Source organism: Molossus molossus, unplaced genomic scaffold (genome assembly GCF_014108415.1).
Source record: "Molossus molossus isolate mMolMol1 unplaced genomic scaffold, mMolMol1.p scaffold_m16_p_14, whole genome shotgun sequence".
Classification (NCBI taxonomy): Eukaryota; Metazoa; Chordata; class Mammalia; order Chiroptera; family Molossidae; genus Molossus; species Molossus molossus.
In genome coordinates, this window is record NW_023425349.1 from 12,741,711 (window position 1) to 12,760,489 (window position 18,779).

Genomic DNA, 18,779 nt, shown 5'->3' on the forward strand with positions numbered 1-18,779 from the left:
ATGCACACATACATGCAGGCACACACATTTATTAGTAGTTGAGATCCATTTAGGAAAACAGTACTATTGTAGGTATTCCAAACAGTGGAAATTCAGACGATGAGCTGGACAGAGAGATGATAAAAGAGCTGAGGAGCATACAAGGGAGAGTGAGGCAACCCATACTTTTTTTTTTTTAATTTTTTTCTTTATTGATTAGAGAGAGAGGAAGGGAGAGGTAGAGAGAGATAGAAACATCGATGAGAGAACATCGATTGGCCACCTCCTGCATGCCCCCCACTGAGGATTTGGCCCACAACCTGGGCATGTACCCTGACCGGAAATCAAACCAGCAACCTCTTGGTGCACAGGTCGATGCGCAGCCACTGAGCCACACTGGCCAGGCCCGTACTTTTTTTTTAATGAAGGCGATAGCACTCCTAGGGCTGGAGGAGAAATTGTAAGATGTCCTAAAAGAGCTACCACCTAGCATGAGTCACCTGGCATGGGCTGGGACAACAGAGAGAGGTTTAGTCACTGCTAAAGATGCTACTCAAAGGAGATGAGAGAGAGATAAGTTGGGAGAGAGAGGCTTTTCTTCTTCTATTTTGATCTTTTCTGCCCGTGTTTTTCATTGTCTGCTGCAAGGGAGTCTGGGAAATGTAGGTCTCTGCCACATTGAACAGAATGTGTGGAAAATGGGAAAAACCCGGAGTCAACAAACAAATGGTTGCCACAGTCCACCCATTTTGCCAAAAGCTCCCATTCTCACCCTTCTATTCATATCTAACTCTCATAAAACACGTTCCCCCCTTGCAGAATTCAACTAACTTTTGTACAAATAAAGAATCACTTTAGCCCTGGCCTGTTTGGCTCAGCGATTAGACCGTCAGCCTGCAACCAAAGAGTCTGGGTTTGATTCGAGCCAAGGGCATGTACCTTGGTTGTGGTTCGTCCCCGGCCCCAGTTGGGGTTGTGCGGGTGGCAACCAGTCGAAGTGTCTCTCTCACATAGATGTTTTTCTCTTTCTCTCTCTCTCTCCCCTTCCCACTCTGTCTGAAGATAAATGTAAAAATATCCTCAGGTGAGGATTTAAAACAAACAAACAAAAAGACTCACTTTAGTCCCCCAAAAGTGAAATACAAAGCAGTTTCCCTCACCATGTCCAGGAGCCCCAGATGATATGCAGCCCTCCGCCTCAGCACCGTTCGTGGCTCTGCAGTTTGGTGAACACTGATCTAAATTGAAAAGAACAGAACTAACACTCCTCATTAAAAATAATAAAAAAGTAGGGGAAGGAAGAAGAAAAATCACTGGTTTACATATAAAGATATACACTTATGTGTAACAATGTATATGTATGATGATTATGTTTATATTTGTAATATAAGAAAAATATGCATGCCTGCTGTAGTCCTTATTTCTGTAGCTGGTTCTAAAGTCAAGTTGGTATTGATCACTTTTCTTCCACCACCCATTTCCATGTTGCTTATCCTCTGATAAGAGCTCAGATGAATAGGGTTCTTTACCTAGTGGAGTGACATAAACCTTTTCCTGTGGGATCTGTCTTTAGTGGACCTTTATTTATAGGATCACCAAGGTTTTCCCTTAACAAGGACTGCTGGAGAAGGTACTGTTCAGAGGCTGCCAGAGAACACCCTGAGCTCTAAAGGCAGTACTCATTATACTATTGTGTAGTAGCAACCTATTTTCATCCTGATATTTGTGATCAGTACCGTATTCTAGTGTAGAAACCCCTTCTCTGGCTATTGATTCAGCCTGAGAATGCAAAGCAGTCAGGGGAAGTCTCAGATTCCAATTCAACAGAACCATCACTGTGTTTCCTGGTGGGAACATTCCTTCCTTGTGCGCTAGGACCTCCAGACTCACTAAGTCCAATGTTGCCAGGATGAAATAAAAAATTACTCCAGTGGGTTTTTGGTGTAATTGTAAAAGAGGGCCTCAATCTCTACCTCGTAGGTTCCAGGACCCATGTGTTCTGGCTTTGAGGAAGACAGTATGATATAGTGGCCACTATTTCAAGGCATATCCTACACCTTTAGGACAGAATACCCCCACACCCTAAACTTCACAGAATGTTGTCTTACAGCTGATAGTGTAAGTCTTCAGTAGGCCATTTCATAAAGTTAGCTGCTTCTGGGTCATGAGTTACTTGGTAAGACCAGTGAACTCCATGGACATGAGCCTATAGAAGAACTTACTTGACAATAAAATTGATCTCCTTGTCACAGGCGATGCATAAAGCATTCTACAAATCCACAAGTGGCGGTGCTGGCAGAGTCACTGTGGGGAAAATCAGTAAGTCTATACCCAGAATATATTTGTTTGGGGACAAATTTCTTCCCTTTCCCTGGTGGAAAAGATCCACGGTAACCAATGTGCCACCAGCTGCCAGATGGTCCCTTAGAAGAAAGGTGCGATCTGAGGTACTCAGGGTGGCCTCTGCTGTTGGGTGGTTGGCATTTAGCAGTGGAGAAAGCCAGATCATCACTGATGAGAGGAAGCCTATGTTACTGAGCTCGTGAATAGCCTCCACTCCTGCCACTAAGGCCACTTTGTACGTGGGCCCATGGAGCAAGCACTGTGGGGGCGACAGAAAGAGGCAGACCAACGTCACAGAACAGACGATTGTGTCTACTTGATTACTGAGAGACTCCTATTGAGATCGCTCTTTGGTAAGCATTTTCATGGGATACACATAATCCTTACACTCGGTGCGTATTTCAGAAGCCCACAAAGGATCTCAGACATTCTTTTCACCAATATTCCAATCTTCCCAAGTTCAAGCTCATAGAAATGACTTCCATTTGATCATAGATTGCAGTGGCATATATCCAAGCTTGTAGTTTGTTGGATTAGGTAACACTGTTATTGGTAGGTAGGAGAAGTTGAAACTCTAATAACATTTAGAATCCCATGTCCAGCATTCATTCTCCACCTGAGCTACACAAAATGCTCCATCTAGTAGCTATTTTTGCCACTTAAATCTGCACAGAAACTTGTTCTGCAGTCTGTACCTCATATAGAGCCTTCTCTTGCCCTGCACCTCACTCAAAATTGGCAGGGTTAGCAGTTTCTCATAAATATGCCAGTGTGGCTCACTTAAACACAATACATATGTTGTCTCCAATATCCAGAGTCCCACTGAGATTTATACATCTGATTTGGTGGCAAGTGGTACAAGGTATAGGAACTTGTCTAGAGCAGATAACCCTACATGCTCCTCAGAAATGTCACTGATGTGTCAGGCCCCTGAATTTTTATGGAGGTTTTCTTCCACCTCCTGGCATACATTTGTATTAGAATGACATCTGAGATTCTTGCTCTTTTCTATTCAAAATGTTCAGGATAACGCTAATAGTGATATCCTGTAAAATGTTCAGATGTTGAAGGACCCCGTGGATTTTATTATGAGAATGCAGGAGAGTTCACATAGCTCTGAGCTTTACTGATGTCTCTGCCAGGTGAGAGCAAATGGCTTTTGATAATCTATACTAATTGATATAAGGTAAAACATCTGTCAGCTGCAGATCAAATACCAGGGACTTTATTTGCTCCAGCAAAAATACAACACCTGGAAAAGTAGCTATAATTGGAATTTCCACTTAATTAATTTTACAATAACTCACAGGAATTTTCCAGATTCATCTGGCATTTATATTAGCCAAACAAGCAAGTTAAACAATGAAGTGATAGGAATCAACAGCCTAAAATGTTCAAGTTCTTAATGGTAGCACTGTGCTTTACCATCTTTACAGAGAGGGGTTATTACTTTTTATTTTACTATTTTAGGAGAGTCTTTTCCATTTGACCCTTCTTACCACATTAGCCCTTATGCCAAGGGTCAGAGACTCATGTAAATATCCTACCAGTTGCTAAATATAAATATTTCAACCATGAATTCAAAAAGCTGCAGACTGGCTCTTTTATATGCTGGGCCCACTGTGAGATGAACTCAGGGCAGAATTTAATTTATCCCCTAATCTCCTTAAGCCCTCACTTTGTTCAGTAGACCACAGTGCAATTTCTAGCCCCTAGAAATTAGTCGGTTCAGAGCTAGTGTCCATCCTACATTTTCCCCCAAGGACATAGTCATCCTAATTAATGACCACAGGACCTTCCTTGAGGTGACATAGACACCCCTGCAATCAAGAAATGTCAGATCCATAAACTGGCTTAGGTGTGGAAACACGGTGAGACACCATAACTTGTTATGATAACCCAAGTTGGGTTTCTGCTCCCCAGGCCTAGAGTTTTTCCAGTCATGTAAACCCTGTAATCGCCACTGAAATCTGAGAGTCTATGTCAGTGTCGGTATCTCCCGACATTGATTGATTTCTCAATGACTTAGTGAAAGAAAGTGTCTTCCAAGGCCCCCCTTTCCTTCCTGTCTTGAACATAGAGGGAAGGGGAATGGTTTGAACATGATAAATTCACTACAACATTCTTGTCTCCCTAAACCTTTGGATTTCTTCTTCTGCTTCATGGCAGGGAAGCTATGACATCTTAACATCACTGAGTGTAGATTACTGAATTCAAATTTTAGTATAACAACCAAGAAAACTCTTAAAACCACTTACAGTTTGACTAAGACAACATATTAAATCCAGAGTCTAAGGTAAGTGTGCCAGTTTCAATAACTTCAGCTCAATCCAATAGTCTATTCATCTTGATCTAACATCATTAGAATCCATCCTCACATGTGTTTCCCTACTAACATAAATTAGCAAGAGCTTAAAATTCTTCTAATGTAGCTATCTCCTACTGAAGCAGACCTTGAAACATCTCCCTGGGGCATGTCTTTAAACAATGAGAATAGGTGTCACCTCATAAATCAACTATTGTGGGTGGAATCATCACAGCATCTTTAAGCAGAAAAAGACTTGTTTCCTCAGAGAGATGCTGAGAAGTTGCTTCCACTGATAAGTGAAGCTCAGAAAGATTAGAATTACAAGTTTTCAGATTTGTCTGAATTCACCTAAATATTCTTATTCCACATATAAGTGTTGTCCAATTCTTTAATTTTAACCCAAGAAGACTTTTAGAAGTTGTATATTCAACTTACATTCTAATCATGTATATTACCCAATTAGATTTTGGGCCTTATCCTCAGCCATGTGTCTCATGACCATATACACACACACACACACACATAATGGTACCATAACTACCATCTTTGTTCTGTGTCCATGCCTTAAGCTGAGAGTTTAAATTTTTAGACTCATTATTTTATTTCTATAAGCTCACCAGAACAGTCAAAACAGCAATCCCATTCCACAGCCTTTGTACACATTATAGCCACGATGGTGACTACAGCAGCTATGTAGTGTCCTAAAGTCTTCCCTTCAATTGACACTTCCTACCAAGCAATAATAGGTAATAAGGTGATTTAAATAACTGTGATGCCACTACACGCCACCGATTTCTAGTAGCCCATAAGTAGAATGAGGTTCTACTTGTAAGGAGGTTTTATAAACCTAATTAATATCAGAGCACTCCTAGTCCTAGAAACTATATCAATCAGGGTCCAGTCAGAAAAATCTAGGTGTTTCAAATGAGGAATTTTAATTCAAGAACTGGTTACATAGGTAATGGAATTGCTAAGGAGCAAGATGGGCCAGTGAGGAAACCAAGAAGCTGCAACCATCTGAGAGCAGCACAAGAAGGAAGTGGAATTACCAAAGGCCAAAGCGAGGGTCATCAGTGGGAGATGAAATCTCCTGCAACCATGAAGAATAAAGCTCTCTGATGGAAGCTGGAATAACTAAGGAGATTTTGACTTCAACTCTGTGCTTTTCCTTTAAGCTCTCTAGTGCCATTAGATTCAGCCATTTCATGTGCCAGTTAGTCCTTAATATCTTTATGTTCCTCATTTCATTAAATAAGTGAATACATATGTATAGTACTGTCTCTGGTGTAGAAGTGTTATATCAGTCTCTGTCATCATTGTCATGATCATCATCATCATCGTATATTTTTATGGCAGGAACTATTATTGCCCCAAAGCCTTTGCCTTTGATAAACACCTCATTCATGGGAGCCCTGGGATAATTTAATTAACTGTTTACTACTATATTTCACCGGTTGCCAGAAATCTATCTCTGAATACTAATGTGAGTTTTCGATTGCCTTCAACCCAAACAAAGCCTGATAATTAATTCTAGGTTCCCCCTATTTCCCCGAATGTATGTTGCCTATAACCCCCTCTAACTGGTACCAATACCCAGTTTGTTCAGAGCACTGAAACTGATGCTGATTCATCTAAACAGAGAATGAATGTATGGAATGGCATGTTAGATAGGAAAATTGAACCCTCAAATTTTAGTGGTCTAACACCCAAAACTTCTCCTTCACCCTACATATCCAGTGAGGGTTGGAGCCAGGCAATCTACTCCATATTGTCACTTGGGGACCCAGAACGATGGAGGGTCTATCATCTGTGGTATTGCTAGTTACAATGTCAGGGGAAGAGAGACACTAGGGAAGCACACAGAGGCTTATCAGTGCCTCAGCCTGGACTTATCGCATGCCCCTGCCTGTGCCAAAGGCCTACCAAGTGGAGTCTGCTATCTGCCTGGGAAGGAAGGGAGATCCAGAAAGTGGTGAATAATAGTAATGTTTACTACAGAAGGGTCGGAAACTATTTGCAGTACTTAGCAAATAGCTGTTAAAGAGAAATATAAAGGGACTAAGGGAGGAAATGCATGGATAAAATATGACCATAGGTATAATGTTTGAATATCAACCCTGATCCCATCACTCATTATCTCCCTGCTGACCTCCAGACTCCTGGAAATATCTGCCATAATATTAGTCCTTGACTATATTACAAATAATCTCAAACTAACCTCCCTTAAGGTTCCAAGTCCCAGGTAGAGATCTGATAAGCATGCCAGGTAGCTTAGGTCAAGTGCTGGCCCATGCTTTAGCTATAAGGGGTAGAGACAGGAAATTTCTGCCTATTTCAGCTTTCATACTGGAGAGAGGATACTAGTGCTTCTTCAATTTAGAATTCATGCTAAATAAAGGGTGTTCAGGTTCCAGGCAGCCAAAACATAAAAATGTGCGTATTTAAGAATTTTATATAAATAAAATATACAGTATGTGCTCTCTCTCTCTCTCTTTTTTTTTTTGTGTGTGTGTGGCCTGGCTTCTTTTACAGTATAATTATTTTGAGGTTCATGCATGTATCAATACTCTGTTCTTTTTGATTTCTGAGTACTAACCCACAAGTTGTTTATCCATTCACCTGTTGAGAAACATTTGGGTTTGTTTCCACCTTTTGGCCACTGCCAAGAAAACTACTACAAACAATCATAAACAGATCTTTTTTATAAACATACGCTTCCAACTCTCTTGGGTAAATATATAAACGTGGAATTGCCAAACTGTATGGTAAGTGTGTGCTTAAATTGTTAAGAAACTGCCAACCACTTTTTCAAAGTAGCTGTTTCATTTTACATTCCCACCAGTGTCAGTATGAGAGCTCCAGTTCTCCCACCCTCATCAACACTTGGTATGGTCAGTTTTCTTAATTTTAGCCATTCCAGTAAGTGTGTGGTAATATATTATTGTGGTTTTAATTTGCATTTGCCTGAAGACTAATGAAGATGAAGACTAAAATAATTTTTTTCATATATTTATTTGCCTTCTCTGTATGTGTTTGGTTTTTTGGTTAAAATGTCTATTCAAATATTTTGCCCATTTTTTACTGTATTTTTCCCAATCTTCAGTTTCCTTTTCATTGTCTTAACTGTTTTTTCTCCTATGTTTTCTTCTCCTGTGTTTCTTTCCCCTATGTTTTTGTTTTCGATTTTACATTTGGGTCAGCAATCCATTTTGAGTTAATTTTTATATATGGTATAAAGTACTACTCAAAGTTATCTTTTTGCATATGGATAGCCAATTATCCTACAGCTAATTTTTAGAAAGACTATTCTTTCTCCAGTGAGTTGCTTTTTCTTATATGTCAAAAAAAAAAGTTGTCCATATACGTATAGGTCTACTTCTGGACTCTCAATTCTGTCCAGATGATCTTTTTGTCTATCTTAAAACCATACAGTCTTAATTACTGTATCTTTAAATCTAAAATTATGCCAAAAAGCCTGACCAGTGTGGCTCAGTGGTTGAGCGTCGACCATGCACCAAGAGGTTGCTGGTTCGACTCCCCAGTAAGGGCACATGCCCAGGTTGTGGGCCTGATCCCTAGTGGGGGGCATGCAAGAGGCAGCCAATCAATGTTCTCTCTCACTGATGTTTCTATCTCTTTCTCCCTCTCCCTGCCTCTCTCTCTAAAATCAGTAAAGAAAAAAATGTTTAAAGAAAAAAAAGAAAGAAAAATAAGCAAATAAATAAAAAATAAAATAACATTATGCCAAAATAAAAAGTTTATTTAAAAATATAAAAACACAGAGACCTAATAGAAAATAAACAAAAGCTATGAACAGTTTACAGAGAAGGCGTTACTATGGCTATTAAACATGCAAAAGGATACTCAACATCAACCACAATAAAATAAACGGAAATTAAAACTACACTGAGATGCAGTTCACACCTTTCAGATTGTCAAACACCACAAATTTTAACAATGCACTATATTGATAAGGGTATGAGGAAATGGATATTTCACCTACTGATGGTATGAGTGAAACTGGAACCACCACTGTGAAAAACAATTTGGCAACATTTACTTAAGTTTTAAATGGGTATAACCTTGATCCAGCAATTCCATTTCTAGGAATGCATCCTACAGTATAGTTCAACATGTGTTCCTAGAGCACATTCAAGCATTTCCACTGTGGCATTTCTTATGATAGCAAAGACAATAAACAACCAAAATGTCTGACACTAGAAAACTGGTTAAATTATGATACATTCATATAATAAAATACAATTCACTAGAAAAAGAGTGTTAGATGTATGAGCTGTAATGGAATGATCTTCGAAATATATACTGATGAGTGAGAAGTTCAAAATCCTGAAGTGTTTTTAGTATGCTGCCATTTGTGCAAAAAAGGGGGGATATATTCATACTATATATATAATATAATAAAATCCAACAAACTGTCAACAGTGGCTGCCACTGGAGATGGGAAATGGGAAGTCAGGTGCAGAAGGGAGAAGATGATTTAGTGTGTATTATATAACCTTTTTTGTTAGAATTTTTTACTCTCTATATGTCTTTTTCAATATGAAAAGGTAATTTAATTTTAAAGCAGGGCAAGATAAAGGTGCATGCTATCTCTAATTAAGAGTGATTATCTCTTGCCTGGCTGGTGTGGCTCAGTGGTTGAGCATGACCCATGCACCAAGAGGTCACTGGTTCGATTCCAGGTCAGGGCACATGCCCAGGTTGTGGGCCCGATCCCCAGTAGGGGACATGCAGGAGGCGGCCAATTGATGTTCTCTCTCATCAATGTCTCTCTCTCTCTCTCTCTCTCTCTCTCTCTCCCTCTCTCTCTCTCCCTTCCTCTCTCTCTCTCCAAAAAATCAATAAAGAAAAAAAATTTTTTTTTAATAAAAGTGATTATCTCAGGACAGTGTGATTACATTTGAGTATAATTTTCTTCTTTGTACTTTTATGCACTTGACAAATTTAATAACATGAAAATGTGTTACTTCTATAATCAGAAACTAAGTAATTTAGAAAATTCTAAGAAAGCATAAGAAGGGATTAGCTTTACCTTAGATAACTGCACAATGCCTAATAGAGGATGAAGAAAAAAATGTTGCACTTTTGTGTCATTCATATACACACACAGCACACCCTTCAAAACATATTTCTGTTGGTAAAAATCAATCACTGAGAAAAGGAAGTACAACAACAAAACCCTAAAAGCAAAACATTTAAAATCCTTTACTTTTTCAAATGGGACAAAGTTCTACCGTCTGGTAACAATGAGAAGAACTTGCTACCAAATGTATCATTATGACTTTCTAATGCTTTCATCATCAAGAGTCTGGTGACATCACCATTAGTAGAAGATTCAAACACAAGGAGAATATTAGATAATACTTTTTTTGTGTGTGACAAAGACCCAAAAATATAATGCTCAGAAAATATCCTAAGACCTCTTTACATCACAAAAACTAAAGGTAAGGCTCTTATGAAGGGACTGTATAAAAGTTTAGATGACCTAGCAAAATCATAGAGATCATCCTCAAACCTTGGCCTTAAAGTGTATGATACAAGGCAGGTGATACAAATAGATTTCTGGCCTTTAAGAACATTGTCAGAAAATAATCTGGTTAAATGGAGTCTTACCTCACACAGGGTATTTCTAATGGTCTTGAATTTAAAAGTTGGTCATTTCTCTGTTATTTAATGTCTTATATACCTTCACCAGGATGGACTTGCTTTCAGAAGTTTAAGCAAGTTTTTCTTTTATATGAATTGGAAATTTCTAATTTTTATAAAAATCACATCCTAAGAATAGCATAATAATGGGAAATAGAACACTTATTACTACAAGAACCATTTTCTGCCACTGAATAGCTGTCTGATATTTCCATGAGTCTGAGGGCAGACACTCTGAAAACATGTCTGAAAGTCAAATATTATGAGAATCTACAAATATTTAAAAATACCTCAAGCTATACTGAAAAGGTTGCAGTTTGGTTAGGACTGGAAATATTTTTTGTTGTCTCACATGTTATTTTTAGTTCTGGTATCTATCTCTATTTTAATTTCTTCTGCTATTTGGAAACTGTTTACAAAATGTAAGCCTGGATTCTAGATAATGTGAGATCTACCTAAACCTCAAGTCTGTGTTGAAGTTGCCTGCCTGCTGTTAAGTAGACTTTGAAATGAAGGTGTTCTGGCTTGCTCTACTGTCAGGGATCTTCTTGGAGCAGATGCTAAATGCATTCAGAATCAATATGTGAGATGAAAAGGATCGTGCTCATAAGGGCAGCGGAGTTCAAAAATCAGGCATTTCTTCCATTTACATTTATTCCCTTTGGCTTTGCAGTGTGTTTTACTTGAGTAGCCAGAAACACCTCAAATTTCTAACTTTGTTTAAATTGTAACAATAAAGTAAAATAGAATGAATGAAAATATTTTTAAAAATAAAAAAATTGCCCTGGCCGGTTTGGCTCTGTGGTATAGCATCAGCCTGCAGACCAATGAGTCTAGGGTTCAATTCTGGCCAAGGGCACGTACATCAGTTGCGGTTCATCCCCAGCTATGCAGGAGGCAACCAGTCGATATGTCCCTCTCACAGTGATATTTCTCTCTATATTCCTTTCTCTCTCTCTCTCTCTCTCTCTCTCTCTCTCTCTCTCTCTCTCTCTCCTTCCCACTCCACCTGAAGATAAATAGAAAAATATCCCCAGGTGAGAATTTAAAAAATAATAAAATAAATAAAAGTTGGTAATTTTACATTGATGGACACTAAAATTATGCCCAGTTAAAGCTTCCCAATGTGGTCTTATCTGTCCAAAGAAATATAATACAAGTCACATTTGTAACTTTAAGTATTCTAGTAACTACATCGCAAAAATGTAAAAAGAAACAAGTGACTTTTATTTTATTTTTTTTTGAATTTCAAATTACCTAATTTTATTCCAGCTTAAAACTATTTTTTTTTTAATTCTTTTAAAATTTTTTGGTTACAGTTCACATTCAACATTATAGTAGTTTTACATGTACAGTATAATGGTTAGACAGACATTTATATAACTTACTAAGTGATCTCCCCAATAAATTTAGAAAGCACCTGGCCCCATACATATTTATTACAACATTATTGCCTATGGAATATAGTACTTTATATCCCCATGATTATTTTGTAACTGCCACTTTGTATTTCTTAATCTGTCCACCTTTTTTCACCCAGCCCTCCAACCTCCCTCCCATCTGGCCACCATCAGTTTGCTCTCTGTATCTATGAGTTTGTTTCTGTTTTGTTTATTTTGTTTTCTTTTTTAGATTCCACCTATAAGTGCAATCATATATTATTTGTTTTCTCTGTCTGACTTATTTCACTTAGCATAATACTCTCTAGGTCCATCCGTGTTGTTGCAAATGGCTGAGTAATATTCCATTTTATATATGTACCACATCTTCTTTATCCAACTGTCTATCACTGGACACTTAGGTTGGACCGTCCATATCTTGGCTATTGTATGTGAAATATCCTTCCTTGTTTCTGGTTATAGTCTTTGTTTTAAAGTCTATTTTGTCTGACATAAGTATTATCACCCCAGTTGTTTTTTTTTTCTTTCTTTTTTTATTTTAGTAAATTTTTTTTCATTACACTTGTCATACAATATTATTTAGTTTCAGGAGTACAACCCAGTGATTAGATATTTATATAACTTATGAATTGATCATCCCAATAAATCTAGTGCCCATTTGACACCACAGTTATTACAACATTATTGACTATATTCCCTATGCTGTACTTTATATCCCCATGACTATTCTGTAACTACTGATTTGTACTTCTTAATCCCTTCACCTTTTCACCCATCCCCCAACCCCCCTCCCATTTGGCAACCCTCAAAATTATTTACAATAGCCAAGATATGGAAACAACACAGCTTTTTTGTTTTAACATAGCTTTTTTTTTTTCATTTCCATTTATATGAAATATTTTTTTCCAACCTTTTACTTTCAGACTGTGTCTTTCCATCTGAATTGACCTTTCATAGGCAATATATATATATGGGTCTTGTTTTCTTCTCCATTCAGCCACCCTGTGTATTTTGATTGGATCATTTAATCCATTTACATTTAAAGCAATTATTGATAGATATGAAGTTAGAGCAATTTTTTTTTTTTTTTAATCCTCACCCAAGGACATTTTTCCACTTTTAGTTCAGGTAGAGTGGGAGGAAGAGAGAGGAAGAGAGAGAGAGAGAAACATTGATGTAAAAGGGACACACTGAGTGGCTGCCACCCGCACAAACAACCAGGGCCAGGGACAAACTGCAACCGAGGTACATGCCCTTAGCGGGAACTGAACCCCAGGTCTCTCTGAACCACAAGCTCACGCTCTAACCACTGAGCAAAACCAGCTAGGGCATTACAGCAATTTTATTATTCATATTTTTAATCTTTTTTCTCCCCCTTTTTCTTAAAGAAGTCCTTTTGACAGTTCTTGTAATACTGGTTTGGTGGTGATAAACTCCTTTAACTTTTTCTTGTCTGGGACAGATAACATTCATTTTAATAATGTATTTAATTTAACCCACTATATCTAAAATTTTATTTCAACATGTAGTAAATATAAACAATATTAATGAGATATATTATTTTTTTCATACTGAGTCTTCAAATTCCACTATTTGTATAATTTTTTTTTTAATCCTCACCCGAGGACATTTTTGCATTTATCTTCAGATAGAGCAGGAGGGAGAGAGGAAGGAAGAGAGAGAGAAACATCAATGTGAGAGAGACACATCGAGTGGATGCCACCCACAGAAGCCCAACCAGGGCTGGGGACAAACTGCAACCAAGGTACGTGCCCTTAGCAAACCCGGGACACTCTGGTCCACAGGTCGACACTCCAACCGCTGAGCCAAACTGGCCAGGGAGAAATTCCACTATTTGTGCTAGCAACATTTCACTGATCACTTGTTGCTAGTGGCCATGATATTGGAAGGCATAGATCTAAAATATCTTGCTAATTAATTATAAGTGTTCAAAAAGTGAATATCAGAGACCTCCATTTTACTCCAATGCATAATCCAAAAGCAGGACCTGTTCTTGGATGATGTCTACTAAATACTAGTTTATGCTTGTAAATAGAAATCTTAATGCCTTCAACATAGTTTGGTGCATTGGCTGGAGCCAAATATTCCATTTTAGAGCTTAATGCCTTTAATTCAGACTTTTAATTACTGCTTAAAAGGATATATCTTTAAGACAGCTCATATATTTTTAGTTTACTAGTTATATAGTCTTTGAATAAATTATTAGTCTTTGAATAAATATATTAGGAACAAACATATAAACATCAACTTTGGGGAAAGAATACATCTCAGTCCATAAGGATATCTTCATGAATATCTCCTTTTATTTTCACAGAAGCACAAGTGAAATAAAATAAGAGTGTTATTGAATTTCCTTTATGCAGTCATGGTGGGATAAAGGAACATAGAAGGAATGTCACCAACACTTCAAACCTCATCTAAAAAAAGGATCAGTTGATATCCTAAGAGACTTCAAACAATATAGGGGTTTCCTTAACTCAGGTCTGCCTTCTTTCTAAGGCTGAGTATCCTAGAATCAGACACTTGGGTTGGTGACCTAATTTCCATAAATTAATTTGTTATTAGAAGATGGCAAGGAAATTGTTTTTTACGTTCCAAAAACAAACTTCTTTTTCTTCTCTTTTTTTTCTAGCACAGAATGAATTCTAAACGGAAACTACTGTTGTTTATTTCATTTGTTTTAGCACTGACATTGATTAAGCATCATTTCCGGTAAATTTAAAAAATTAATAAATCATTATCTTTAGTGATTGGCAGAGTTGATCTAAAATACTGCATTTTGTCTAAAAAGTATTAATAAGCACTCCCTAAATTAATCAATAATTATTTTCTCTTTGGGGAATAAATCAAATCATAAATATGCAAATTCTTTCAGTTTTCAACATTCGACAAATATTTACTGAGCATCTTCTTGGTACCAGGCCCTGTTCTAGCGCTGGGAAAACCGTAAAAACCCAAACAAAGTGACTGCTCTTATGAAACTTTACATTCTAGGTGGAGAAGATGGACAATAAGCAAAGAAATAAATAATGTCAGGAGCATTGTATTTTATATAATAATGCTATGAAGAAAGAAGTAAGGCAAGATAACAGGATAGACAGTGTTGGGGGCTATTTTGAATATATTTTAAACTATATCAAAGTTCCATCTAATAGGAACAAGACTCAAAGTGACCTGCTGTAGAAACACAGCTGTACTGGGGAACAAATGTGTTAACCTGCTAAAATTCTCTTAACATAAATAAATTCAAATTCTCACCTCAGCCATACCGTCTTCCTTATGGTCTTTTTTTCTTTTTTTTAAATAAGCAATGCATTGTTACTGAATGCTATTTGAAAACTAGCTATATTGTGGGGGCAAATGTCTTTTAAAATTAACCCTATTACTTTGGTATTATGTTCTACATGTTATTTGTCCTCTGGTGTATTGTGCCTTAATAGAAAGGAGCATGCCATGTCAAAACTGGGATGCCACATATTCCAGAACTATAGCATTATGGCTGGCACATAGTAGGTATTCAATAATTATCTGGCTATCGAGTAAGTAAATAAATAAATCTGAATTCTAGATTTTCTGTCATTTTAATTGCAATAGGGATTTGTTCAAATTTAACACTAAACCAATTTTTTTCATTTATAAAGAATAAAGAAGCACCTACAGAAGATAAGTCTCTGCTGGTAAGAATCTGTGTTTCATGAATATTTTACAAACTGGCTGGAATCAGGTGGGTTCTAATGGTAATGGCAATCAGAAAGAACAGAAAACTAGACTAAATTCTCTAGAAGCAAGCACTGACAAATTTCTTGGGTATCAGTTCAGAACTATTCTACACATGTATATGAGTGTGTATGTGTACATCCCTAATTTTGCTCACTTGACACACTCACCTGCTTACACCAGACAAGTTTTTGACATTTGCTATAGTTTAAATATCTCTGTCCAGGATGATATATATTTTTTCAGATTAATAGCCCTCATGGACGATTAGATTTTGAATAACCATGAGACTTGGGCAATTCTGTAATGAAATATCTTTGGCTAAAAACACCTCTGAAATGTAAAAAAGGGATGCACTTTTAAAGGTTTTTATAAATATTTGATTTTGAAATAATTATAGATTCACAAGTTGCAAAGATAGTACAAAGAAGTCACATGTACCTTTCACCCAATTTTCCCTAGTGTTATATCTTACGTAATTGTTTAATTGTTGTACAATATCAAAACAGGAAATTGATGTTGGAACACTGTGTATGATATGGCATTTTATCACATGAATAGGTTTGTGTACCCACCACAGCAACCAAGATACAAAACTATTCCCTCACCACAAAGACCTCTGAGCTATCATTTATACTCACACCCAACCTCTTTTCCCTCACCTTCCTAACCCTTAATATCACTAATCTATTTTTATCTCTATAATTTTGTCACATTGAAAATGTTTATAAAAGGAATCATACAGTATACGATCTATTGAAATAAGCTTTTTTTTTCACTCAGCATAATGCCCTTGAGATCCAGCCACGTAATTGTATATATCAATAGGTTTTCCTTTTTATTGCTGTATAATATTCCACAAAGAGATGTACCGAAGTTTGTTAACTATTCACCTGCTGAGGGACATTTTGGTTGACAGTTCTTTTCTTATAGCACCTGGAAAATATTATTCTACTTCCTTTTGGGTCCATGATTTCTGATGAGAAACCCACTTTCATTCAGATTATTTTCCCCCATAGGTGAACTATATATCTCTGACTGCTTTCAGATTTTTTTCTTTAGGTCTCAGAAATTTGACTATCATGTACTTTATCATAGATTTCTTTAGGTTTATCCTGTTTGGGTTTCACTCAGTTTTTTGAGTCTGTATGTTTATGTCTTTAGTCAAATTTTTGGGAATGTTCAGCCATTTGTTGTTGTTAATCCTCACTGGAGGATATTTTTTCATTAATTTTTAGATAGAGTGGAAGGGAGGGAGGAAAAGAGAGAGAGAAACATTGATGTGAGAGAGACGCATTAATTTGTTGCCTCCCTACGACCCTGAGCAGGGCCGGGGATTGAACCTGCAACCCAGGTACATGCCTTTGACCAGAATCAAACCCGAGGACCAAAGAGCCGACATTCTAGCCACTGAGCTAATCTGGCCAGGACTGTTCAGCCATTTATTCAAAACACTTTTTCAGTCCCACCCTCTTTTTCTCTTTCTGACACTCCAATTACATGATCTTTTGTTATAGTCCCACATTTCCCTGATGTTCTGTTCATTTTCCCCCATTTTTTTTTCTGTTGTTCAGACTGAGTGATTTCTGTTATTCTATCTTTAAGTTTGCTGATTCTTTCCTCCATCTTCTCCATTATGCTGTTCAGCTATGCATTGAGTTTCATTTCAGCTATTGTATTTTTAAGTTCTAAAATTTCTATTTCATTCTTTCATCTTCTATATCTTTGATGAGACTTTCTATATCTTTGCTGTCACTTTCTATTTTTTTTTTCATTTGTTTCAAGTGTTTATAATTACTCATTAAAGCATTTTTACAATGGCTGATTTAAAATCCATGTCAGATAATTCTAAGATCTGTGTTATCATGGCATCTGCAGATTGTCCTTTTTCATTCAGAGACCTTCTTGTTTCTTGGTATAAGACCTTCTTGATTCTTGATATAATGAATGATTTTTTTATTGAAACCTGGACATTTGGGGTATTATGAGACTCTGTATCTCATGTAAATCTTGCATTTTCATAGGCATCCTTTTACATTGCTCAAGCTGGGACATGGGTAGCACTTGCTCATTACTGTCAGTTGAGGGGTGAAATTTCAAGTTCTCTCCTCTGCCTCCATTGAAACCTGGGTGAGGGATGGGGCTCTGTGTTACTAATAGACGAGACAGATGTTCAGGCTCCCTACATGGTCTCCACTGACACCTGACCGCAGTTGCTGAGCAATGGTGGAAGTTCTAACCCCCACTAACCTCCTCTAACTCCACACCAGTGAGGAGGGGAGGGAGTATCATTACAGTCTATAGAAGATGAAAATCTAAACTCTCCACTTGGTCTTTGCTAGAGAGATTGACATGGGCCACAGTTTTTCTGTGGTATTAAGCTGGAGGACAGTGAATAGTATTTAAAAGTTTTCTACCTTGCTAGGTCATCCTTTTCCTGGTCCTTTAGCTGTAAAGAGCAGGCTTTTCTTGTGTCTGTGCCCACTGGCATTTCTGGGCTGCTGACTTCTCTAGCACCCAATCTGGGATATATCTGGCAGAAAACCCAGGGGATGAACTGCCTTGGGATTTGAGTCCCAAGGTGCCTATCTGATTTGCCTTCTCTCCCTTTCAGAGTCTTCATACATAATATCCAAGGGTTTTAGCTATAGTTAGTGATAGAAATAGGAAAAACTAGTACTACTCCATCTTTGTGGAAGCAGAAGTTGCTTAGTTATTCTTATTTTACAAAATATCCCTGGTTTATAAAAGGGAAATTTCCCCCATAACCTTGTTAATTAAATAATTAACTTACAAGTACAATAAAACCTTAGGTGGGTCCTCTTTAAATAAAAATCAAAGATGAACACCTGAGCCCCTACTTCAACCCCTTTATTTCAACACATCGAGTATCTGTTACATAGTAAGCTACTATGAATTAATTAAATCTGCATTTTGTCTGAATAGACATTATTTTTCCTGCTCTATTAATTTTTAAAATATGTACCCCCTTTATGAACCATACTGCTCCTTGCCTTCTTGCCTTTGATCATTACCTCTTCATATTTCTTTTCCAGGTGGTTTCTCTTAAGCCCAAATTTAGGTTAGATGCCCCATTTATATGTTCACATGGTGATCTGTTTTTCCCTATTAGCCCTTATTACTCTGTATTATATCTATTTAATCTTGTCTTTCCTGTGACTTTATCATCTTCCTAAAGGCAGAAGCTGACCTAAATGTTCATAGTTACTGAACCAGTACCAAATAGTGCCTGTCATATTTCTTTTATTTTTATGCATGTATGTATGTATTCATTTATTTTTAATCCTCACACGAGGATATTTTTACATTTATCTTCAGACAGT